This window comes from Sorex fumeus, unplaced genomic scaffold (genome assembly GCF_029834395.1).
Source record: "Sorex fumeus unplaced genomic scaffold, SorFum_2.1 ptg000006l, whole genome shotgun sequence".
NCBI classification, from domain to species: Eukaryota; Metazoa; Chordata; class Mammalia; order Eulipotyphla; family Soricidae; genus Sorex; species Sorex fumeus.
This window is the reverse complement of record NW_026606063.1, coordinates 50,475,270-50,486,612: the sequence shown is the minus strand read 5'-3', so window position 1 is coordinate 50,486,612 and position 11,343 is coordinate 50,475,270. Positions and strand designations below refer to the sequence as shown.

Genomic DNA, 11,343 nt, shown 5'->3' with positions numbered 1-11,343 from the left:
TGGAACATGTTGGAAGAGTTGAACAGATACGAAAATATCCTTCAAGGGCCCAATCTCCTTCCTCCTGAGTTATGTAGCTCTGCCATGTTCTGAAGCCTTGAGTCAGCAACCTAAGGTCAGTTGCAACTGTGGAGTTGGTGGAGGATGTAAGTATAGCTAACCATCTTCACCTGAAAGGGACAAATACCAAATTCAAGCCCATTCTACTGGTGATAAGATGTCATGTTTCTACTTGGATGCAAGAAGTGGGCAGAAATATGAAGTGCCATTGCAAAGAATACTCCATTGAAAAAATACACAGACATATTGAACTCGAGTTGGAAGAGGCGAGTCTGGTCTCAAAATGGAGGGCCACGATCCAAAGGAACCAGAGCAGTTGAGAAAACTGTTTATTGGAGGTTTGAGCTTTGAAACTACAGATGATAGTTTAAGAGAACATTTTGAGAAATGGGGAACACTTACAGATTGTGTGGTTATGAGAGACCCCCAAACAAGACGTTCCAGAGGCTTTGGCTTTGTGACTTACTCATGTGTTGAAGAGGTGGATGCAGTTATGTGTGCTCGACCACATAAGGTTGATGAGCATGTAGTGGAACCAAAGAGAGCTGTTTCTAGAGAGGATTCTGTGAAGCCTGGTGCCCATCTAACAGTGAATAAAAATTTTTTGGTGGTATTAAAGAAGACACAGAGGAATATAATTTGAGAGACTACTTTGAAAAGTATGGCAAAATTGAAACCATAGAAGTTATGAAAGACAGGCAGAGTGGGAAAAAGAGAGAATTTGCTTTTGTGACTTTTGATAATCATGATACAGTTGATAAAATTGTTGTTCAGAAATACCACGCTATTAATGGGCATAACTGTGAAGTGGAAAAGGCCCTTTCTAAACAAGAAATTCAGTCTGCTGGATCGCAAAGAGGTCGTGGAGGTGGATCTGGCACCTTTATGGGCCATGGAGGCAATTTTGGAGGTGGTGGAGGAAACTTTGGCCGTGGTGGAAACTTTGGTGGAAGAGGAGGCTATGGTGGTGGTGGTGGTGGCAGCAGAGGTAGTTATGGAGGAGGTGATGGTGGATATAATGGATTTGGAGGAAATGGTGGCAACTATGGTGGAGGTCCTGGTTATAGTAGTAGAGGAGGCTATAGTGGTGGAGGACGAGGATATGGAAACCAAGGTGGTGGATATGGTGGAGGTGGTGGAGGATATGATGGTTACAATGAAGGAGGAAATTTTGGCGGTGGTAACTGTGGTGGTGGTGGGAACTATAATGATTTTGGAAATTATAGTGGACAACAGCAATCAAATTATGGACCCATGAAAGGGGGCAGTTTTGGTGGAAGAAGCTCAGGCTGTCCCTATGGTGGTGGTTACGGATCTGGTGGTGGAAGTGGTGGCTATGGTAGCAGAAGGTTCTAAAAACTCAGCAGAAAAGGGCTACAGTTCTTAGCAGGAGAGAGAGCGAGGAGTTGTCAGGAAAGCTGCAGGTTACTTTGAGACAGTCGTCCCAAATCCATTAGAGGAACTGTAAAAATCTGCCACAGAAGGAGCGATGATCCATAGTCAGAAAAGTTACTGTAGCTTAAACAGGAAACCGTTCTTGTTCAGAACTGTGATAGCCACAGTTTGCAAAAGTGCAGCTATTGATTAATGCAATGTAGTGTCAATTAGATGTATATTCCTGAGGTCTTTTATCTGTTGTAGCTTTTTCTTTTTCTTTTTCTTTTTCTTTTCATTACATCAGTTATATTGCCCTATAAATTGTGGTAGTGGTACCAGGAATAAGGAGTTAAAAATTAAGAAATTTTTAACTTTTCAAAAGAAAATACACAGAAAAGTAGCTGGGCTGGAGCGATAGCACAGAGGTAGGGCATTTGCCTTGCATACAGCCAACATGGCCAACCCGAGTTCGATTCCTCCGCCCCTCTCGGAGAGCCTGGCAAGCTACTGAGAGTATCTCGCCCGCACGGCAAAGCCTGGCAAGCTCCCCGTGACGTATACGATATGCCAAACACAGTAACAAGAAGTTTCATGATGTAGACGTTAGTGGGCCTGCTTGAGCAAATTGATGAACAACGGGAGGACCGTGACTGTGAGAAAAGTAGCTAACTCTCTTTTAATAATGTTGAATTTAGTATTATTTAGTATTTATGACATCTTATTATCTCATTCTTACTTTGGACAAACTTGCAGGCTATCGAATGTTGCCTGCCCACAGGGCAGAGTCTGGCAAACTCCCCGTGGCGTACCAAATATGCCAAATACCAGTAACAATGATGGGTCTCATTCTCCTAAAGAGCCTTGAATATAATCTCAGGGCTAGGATGAAAGAGACGTTACTGGTGCCTGCTTGAGGCAATCGACGAATAACAGGATGATGAAATGAAATGAATTAGTATTATCCTATCTGAGCAGGAAAAAATCTTGGTTTGTTCTTGATGAAAAAAACAGAAACTATGTCCAGTCCTCTTTATTTCTGGTTCCTATTTAAGGGAAGTTATCAAGGAAAAGAGAAGCCAAGAATATGATACTTATCTCCCTTTGATTTGATTTGGTTTGATTGACAAGTTAGAGTCAGGGTGTTATCTTGGCTGTGCTGCCCACCCCTGGCTTAACTAAGAGTAAAGATCTTCATAGTGTCCAATGTTAGAAAAGGGAGAAGTCCAAATGGCTCATCATTGTTAAGGTTCCTTCTCAATGTGATCCTGCCCTACTTTATCAGTGCCCTCTCCAGACTTCTCCTTCCCTTCCAGCCACCCACAAACCAACCACATATAACCCCTCTAGAACATCATTGTACTTTGCACGCTGTTCCTTTGGCTAACAATGTCCTTTCCCCTCCACTTTGTCTAGAATCTTTTCATGCACCATTTTGGTTGCTCAAATGTCCCACAATTCTTTGTTCATGCATCTATTAAAGCATTAGACACCCTTCTCAATGTCAGCCATGTCGGTCTCCAGTTAGGTCAGCAGTTCTCCAGCAGAAGTGAGTCTCTTCCTCAACCCCCACATGAACATTTGCCAATGTCTGGAGTTGTATTTGATTGTCACAACTGAAAAAATAAAGTTTGAGGAGGGAGAGCTTTGGCAAGTAGCTAGTTAGAGGCAGGAATGCCACTATAAACCTACTATAATGCACAGCACTCTCCCGACAACAAAGTAATTTCCTACCCAAAATGTCAATAATGCAGAAGGTAAGGCATGCCACTTCGTGACTTATTTCAGGGCAAGAACATTTCCTATCTCTGGAATTATCTTTATAGCCGCTCAAGGCTACCCAGTCACATAGTAGGCTCATTACAAATGTCAGTCCATGTACAGATGGATCAACAAAGATCAAAGGACGAGTATAAACAGCCATCTCCTGAGCTGTCCTTGGTAGGTAAAGATGCAGCATCTCTAATCCTGGAGTTGCTGTGACTGGAGTTCAACCAGCTAAACTGTATTACCTGCAAAAGAGACCCCAGGAAGACAAGGACCCTTAGTTGAGGCTTCCTCTAAATTGGGCATTAATTCAATCCATTAAACACTATTACATCACGAATTCAAACTCCTGAGGGTTGACTTTTTTTTTTTATCATTATTGGTGCAACTCAGACCCTGCTAATTTACAACAAAATTTGAACATAATGAAATTATGTTCATAAATGTAAATTATTTGCATTCTGACTTGCTTGCACTGATCTTGGACTTGTGACATCGCATTGTCACACCCTTTAGTCCCTAGGAACCAGGAGGAGCAAGGTGTTACTTAAACTGATTAAAAGACATCTTTCTGGCTACCATGCATTTTCAGAACCAGACTCATTTAATGGCGGTTTTTGTATTGCTACTTGGGCAAGAGTTAAATTAGTAACAGTTAGACCCATTCTGGTGCCACTCACAGAGAGTTCCCGGCCCCAGGCCACATAGAACTCTCAGTTGGAAAAGTAGTTAGCACACTGCGCACCTGCCATGTACAGTGAGGCCCTGCCTTTCCCTTCTTTGTATAATGGACCCAGATGTCCTTCTTCTGTCCCCAGATGGGCCAGTAACCCCAGAGGAGCATAGATTCCAAGGCAGGGAGCAAGCTGGAGGCCAAGAGGGCATGAGGGGCATTGCCCAGGTAGCTGTACCCAGGGAGATAGCGGGGTGGTGGGTGAGGCCCCATTCAGTCCAATTCTAAAAGCTTTTCCTTACCAAAGCTTTATGCCAGGTACTGTGATAGAAGCTAGAGCTTTAAAGGGTGAAAAAAAGCAGAATTCTCTAAGGGGCCCAAGCCATGAGGAACTGAGAGTGAGTAAGAGTGGGCTAAGTGGATGGAGAGGTCAAGGCCAAGGAGAAAAGGAGGAGAAGTGAGTGACCCAATTCTGACCTAGAGTCTCTACTTGGTCCCCAGGGGGAGGCTCCAGACAGTTTTGATGCCAGCCCTGCACTGGGGCCTCCCCACTGGACTTCAGGGGCAGCGGCACTTCTCTCCACAAACCCGCACAACTCGTTTCACAGGAGCTGGCGAGGATGTTGAGTTGGGCCTCTCCAGAGTGGAGCCTGCTGGGGCCTGGGGGTCTCATGCAGACTAAACACTGGAAACCCTGAACTCCCCCCAGATGTCAGTCTGGCTGGACGTTACAGTCAGACACCTCCAAAGGGCCATCCACTCTCTGTCTGAGAATAAACAGGACCATGAACTGTCGGAAATTTATTGGTGGGTGTGTGTGTGTGTGTGTGTGTGTGTGTGTGTGTGTTTGCGCACACGTGTGTGTGCACAGGCAGTTGGTGGGGGGCGGGGGGTAATTATTTTCCTTTAAAGGAAAAAAGGAAAATGTCATTTCCTTAACCCAAGGTTAGAGCCCTCTCCACCTCAGCCCACACACATACACCAATTCCCTCAGCCCCACGAGTGGCTTCAGAAGACAGACTTTCCCATGGTTCCATCCCTCCAGATACTGTCAGCACCTCTGAACCTTCTGCTCCATGAACACTAAACCCCACATGCCTGCTGGCTACCTCCCTGCAATAGTGATTCTCTCCAGGGTCCAGATGTGCTTTGAACCATGCAACCTGAGGCCTGGCTTCTCCTGGCCAGAATACCTAGAGTCAGGACTCATTTCCTTACATCACATTGGATGGGATCCTCTTTCTGTATGACTGGGGGCTGAATAATTGTCTATTGGTCCTTTCAGTGCCCTTCTTCAGTGCTTTTATGCAGAAGGGCAGCCTCAGTATTTCCATGGACACTTCAATGGGACCTACCTCAAACCCCCACCAAATCTGACATGAGTTGCACAGTTTTATGTACCCAATGCCCTGAACCTCCCCAAATTTCTCTCAACTTTGGATTCAATGCACACTTAGTCAAAAGTCCTAGGATTTTAATTCTTTAATTAAAGAATCATGATTGACAAAGTTATTTGATAGTTGAATTTTAGACGTATTATATTTCAACAACAATCCCACCATCAAAGTCAACTTCACTCTACCAGTGTTCCTATTCCCCATCCCTACCACCTTGACAAGCACATTGCAAAGTTTGGTGTTTGCAGCTTAGATCTCATGTCTTTTGTGTGTTGAGTCTGTGTTTTGAACATATAGTTACAATAATCTCCCATATCACCGGTATAACTGCAGCCCGGACCCCTCGTCCCCCATAACTTCCCTTTCTCATCTTTTTCTTCCCCCCAGCCCCCTTGATTTCATTCCTTCTCTGTCCTCCTCCCTAAGATCTAGGATCAAGGGTGATTTGGGCATGCAGAGACCCCAGTATATAAGAGCTTCAAATTCAACAACAGATGCCTGTCTGTCTATCCCACAGTCTCTTCCTCTTAATGCCAAGACTCTCAGGCCACCCTATCCCTGGTCTAGGTCCCTCTCACTCTCCAAGAAGAGGGCGCCAAACTATGACATTCCAAAAGGTCTGGGGACACAGAGATGGGGTGGGGAGGGCTGTCCCTGGAGGGGATCCCTTGATATTTTCTTCCACATTGCATGGCCAGAGCACCCTCCTGAAGAGTTTAATTATGATGACGGAAGCATCCATTTCCAAACTTCCTGGAATTCAGAGGCCAGTGTGTACATCTTTAATTTAATTATATTTATTATTTATCATTCCTTCATAAGCCTGGAAGCTTTAAACCTTTAAAAAAAATAGATGTAAACTCTACCAAGATTTGCAATTCAGACTCTCACAGTGTTGTTAGCCTTCTTTGTTCCCGCCTTAAATGAGAAAAAAAAAAGTCTGCTTCTACTTATAATGTGTTTACCCTAAATTAACCTTCTAGGAAAAAAAAATTCCTCCCCCAGGGAGCAAAAGGAGGGCAGGTATATTAACAGTCAACTCGAAGCCAACCTTTAACCTGCGGCCCTTTCATCAGAAGAGGGACCATATATTAAGCAAAGAGGCCAGTCTGAGGGCAGCCGTAGCTGCCTTTGGCCCCTCGTTCTTATCACAGATCAGATGCCTCTTCTCCAGGCTGGCTTCAGTCCAGAAGTTCCTCTGAGCCAATGCAGACAGTTCCTGTTACCAGGCTGACTCCAGAATCTAAGACAACTCCATTGTCTTCAAAAGCAGGGACATCACTACATCACTGGACAGCAAAAAGCCTGCTTGCCTTGCTATAGAGGAGAGGCTGTGGGCTGGCTGGACAGACATTTATAGGAGGAGTTTGGACCCTGAGACCACCAAGTCCATATTCATCAGGTCTCTACTCCTGAACCTGGAGAAATTTGAGAGTTGCTAATAGAGTAAAATTGCAGAATTTATTTGGACTGAGTACTGAAGTGAATGAATGACCCTAAAGTCTGAGTATACAGTTAAATTACCAACTGTTCTGACTTGTTTCATATGGGTCATAAGCACCCCTTGAGGTGCTTTTAGGACTATAAGGAAACTCCTATACTTTCCTAATTTTCTGTCACCATTCCTTGAATTTTTATTTTTCAATTGGATGCCAACATCCTTTCCATGGTGAGAAAACCTTTCATTCACAATTGATTGTGAGTCATAAAATGCTCTAATAGATGTTTTGTTATTTGACTTTAGTTTATGTCCCCAAAGGTCAGATTTTTGTTTCCCAGAGTGGGTAATACTACCCCTTGGTGGGCACTGGACTAATTTGGATAGGGGGAGCAGATGCTCCCCAGAGTAACATGGGAAAGAGGCACATTATCTTTATTAGTTTAAAGAACTAAGACTTCCAGGAGGTCCTGAGTAATATTTTTTCTGAAAAGAAGAGGTTAGGCCAAGTAAGTTTGGGCACCTCTGGCCTAGACAAATCAACATTTGGTGAGGAGTGTTCATGAAAAAAGTAGACTTTGGTGCAAAGAGCCTCGTGTTTGGCATTAGAATAGCACTGGATTAAAATCCTGGTTTTATCCCATACCAACTGTGTGATTTTGGCTAAACTGCTTAACTCCTCTGAGAGTGTCTCTGTATGCAAAATACTTCACTGGGTTATAATTTTTAAAAAATAAACAATGGCATATGTAAAGCACTTAAAACCTGGATGATCAATTTTCTTCTGCCTTAGCATGAAGGATGCTCTAAAATAAAGAGAAAACAAAAGAATTAGCTTCACCTGTTTTACCTTTAAGCATCAACACCCTTGAGATATAAATAGAAATTCATCACTTGAAAAAAAGCTAAATAACTGGGAAAGCCATGTAAGAGGCTAGTATGGTAGCCTACTTTGATCTATGCTCTATACCAGGGGTCAGTAGATTTTTCCTGTGAAGAGCCAGGCAGTAAACATTTCTGGCTTTGAGGGTCAGGCTCTGTCACAACTATTCAATTTTGTTTTTGAAAGCAGTCATAGACTTAGACACAGATCCATAAAAGAACAAGCATGACTGTGTTCCAATAAAGTGGTATTTACAAAAGCAGGTGGTAGTCTGAATTTGACCCCTTGGCTGGACTTGCTGACCTTATTCTTCATCAACAAGTCCTGCGTTTGTTCACTTCTTTTCAGTATCACACTGTCACCTCTGAAGATCTAGAGTCTCAAGAAAGACTGGATTCTTGGGGGTGTTCATCAGTTTGTCAAGTTTGTAGGATGCCAATGAGTTAAACAAACCAGCCTTTATCTGGATTGTTGATGATTATTACTAATACTCAAGAAAATATGCTGGGTTTCAACCCTATGCTATTTGGCCATGTGAATCATGTTTAACTTCCTTAAGGAAAAACCACATCACCTTCCAAATAAAATAAAGCAAAAGAAAAACTGATTCAAAACTGGAAAGAGGATTTAAGTATATATTATTCCAAAGTAAATATACAGATGGTCAACAGATATGTGAAAAAGGTGCTCAATATTACTAATAATCAGAGAAATGCAAATCAAAACCATAATGAATTTATCACCTCATATCTTATAATATAATACCTTAGAATTGTCACTATTAAAAAGACAAACATTAACTAGTGATGGTGAGGATGTAGAGAAAACCCTTGTACACTGTGGATGGGGGATTTAAATTGGTGTAGTCATTATGAAAAACAGTATGGAATTTCCTCAAAATATTAACATATATATATATACATATATGTATGTATATATATATATGTATATATATATATATAATTACCAGAAGCTGAGGAGATAGTTCAGCAGGGAGGGTACATGTCCTCATATAGCCAATCCTAGTTTGATCCCTAGCACCCCATATTGTCTCTCCTGATCCTGTTAGGAGTGATCCCTGAGCACAAAGCCAGGAGTAAGCCCTGAGCACCATCAGGTATGGCCAATAAACAAAACAAAAAAAGTAAATAAACATTTAAAATAAACAAAGAAAAGAAATAACGTAGGTTTCAGCAGTCTCGGTGATGTGGAAACAAAGGCAAGAGATAAAGAAGGTACTATCTTTCCAATTTACAGGTTTAAAAACTTAGGTATCAGGAGTGAGATTAAACTTCACATAGGACATTAATACTACTTATGACTGATGAGTAACAGAGCATGTAATGATATACAATTCTAGTTCTCTCTACTACAGCACGGAATCTCCCCCACTCAGTTTTTCCTGCTTTTGCCTTGATTGTAGGACTTTCCAAATAGGCAGCCAGCTGATACACTGGAACATCTTTCTTTAAGTATGGGCAATAAATCAAGAAGCTCATGTAGATGAAAATTATTGACTTGGTGTGTGTGATTTATCTTTTCTTGGGCATACTGAAAAGATACCTCATTCTGAAGAAAATCAACTTCTATACCCTGGTAGGAAGACTTGGGAGATAGGAGTAAGGAAGACCACCAACAGGAAAGGGCAGCAACAAGGTTATACTATTCTGCACAATGCCACAGTCTAGTCTGCCCAAATTGTTCCTCACATCTTGTTTCTGCATCCAAGCAGATCATTAGCAGGTAAAACCAAACTGATCCATCCATCCAACAAGAGTCTTTAAAATGGCAGCTGGTCAGGTCACCTCAGGGTGCTTGGCATTTTATACCTTTTCTGTGGATATTGCCTGAATGGATTATCCCCACTTCAATGCACCAGAACAGAAATAAAGAAAACCTTAATTTGATCAAAAGTATTGGTTAAGAGGAGAATTCATGCCTCATCACTAAACATACGCTCCCAGCCCCTTCCAAAAGCATAGTTCTCAAATTTTGCTTCATGGTTTTAAGTTTAAACTGCCTCTAGTTGTTGGAAACAGGGGTCGAATATAAACCTTAAGAAATGAATGATGGGAGCTGGAGAGATCGCACAGCAGGTAGGGCATTTGCCTTGCACGCGCGACCCAGGTTCGATTCCCAGCATCCCATATGGTCCCCCTGAGCACCACCAGGAGTAACTCCTGAGTGCAGAGCCAGGAGTAACCCCTGTGTATCGCCAGGTGTGACCCAAAAAGAAAAAAAAAGAAAGAAATGAATGATGACTAGAATTTATTTAAGGCCAATTCTATGCCAGCTGCTTTGCATGCAACGACTCGTGCAATATCCACAGTAACTTCAGAGTTGAGTTATTAATTTTTCTATCCTCAAGATGAGGAGGGAAGGGGCAGGAGAGATAGTACAGCAGGTAATCCTCTTGCCTTGGACATGGCCAACCCAGGTTTGTCTTCAGCATCCCTTTTGGTCCCCAGAGCACTGCCAGGTGAGTCCTGAGTACAGAACTGAGTAATCCCTGAATGTTGTCAGGTATGATCCCTCCCAAAAAAAAACACACGATGAGGCAAGGAAGTGGATCACCCTTCAAGTGACACCCTGAATATGAATCCAAAGTTCTCTTGCCCTTGCTGACATATGACCCCAGTGGTTTTCTATAAAGCTCAAATCAAGTTAGCCAGGAAACTGCTATTTGCTATTGTTTTTTTCTCTCTCTCTCCCCCTGCACCCCCACAGTCTTCAAACTTGGTGTTAGAAAGGCAGAGAAAGATACCCTCCATTCTTGTTCCATTTACTAAGCATCCACAGGGTGACTCAGAGACAAAGAACACAGAGAAATGGGCCACTGCATCTGCCCAACCAGGGCCCCTCCAAAGCTGCAGCACTTATGCAGGGACCATGTGGAGAGAAACTCATGTCCACCAGAGCTCAGGTGAAGATCAAAGCCAGAGGCAAGTCTAGTTCACACTGGGACAGATCTTCAGTCCACTCCCATGTGCCCTCCCTACCACCCCACCACCACAGGTCGGCAGACAGGAAGCTGTAATCAGGTCTCTATAAGGCCATTTCAAGTGCCTCTGACTGACTGCTGGGGTTTTAGTCACCTCCTTTGAGGTTTTCTGGCATAACCTGACTCTGGGCTGCGGACCTGAGTTTCACCTTCCAGGGCAATCATGAAATATAATGCCAGTTATCCACCCTCATCAATCCCTCGGGCTTCAGAGAGCCTCTGGGCCTGGGGTTCAGACAGGCTTGAGCAGAGAGAGAAGTGAGAACAAAACTCTCCAGCATCCTCATGCCACTACCTTGAAAAAACAAAGTGACAGGTCAAATTTCCTTCATTTCTTCTTGTTTGCAGAAAGCAAGTCTGAGAATTTGAACAGAAAAGAAACACAGAGGACAGTCCCTTAAGTGCAGACACCCAGACAGCCTGTGTGTGTAAGGGGAGGGAGGGTGACACTCTGTTTGACAAAGGTGTCATGTGATATAAAACATGGTCTCAGACCTGCGACCTTTGCCCCCTACCAGCTCCACCCCTCCTCTCCATCCCCGCTCCCCCCATTTCATATCTGAAATGTAGATTTGGCTTGAATACAAAACAGTTCCCACCAACCAGAACTGAACATTTGCACACCCCGCTGCATTGAAATGACACAATGCCAGGGTCAGAGTAACACAAAATACTAGGACCACTAGACATAACACAGACTCTATTTCTAAACACCATTATAGCAGTTGGCGGTCCCAGCCCCCACCCTCA

The 11,343-nt window shown here is 43.2% G+C and overlaps 1 pseudogene; it reads left to right on the top strand.

The window, feature by feature from the left end:
* Positions 1-343: 343 nt before the first annotated feature.
* Positions 344-1,684, top strand: LOC130035292 (heterogeneous nuclear ribonucleoprotein A3-like; annotated as a pseudogene).
* Positions 1,685-11,343: the final 9,659 nt, after the last annotated feature.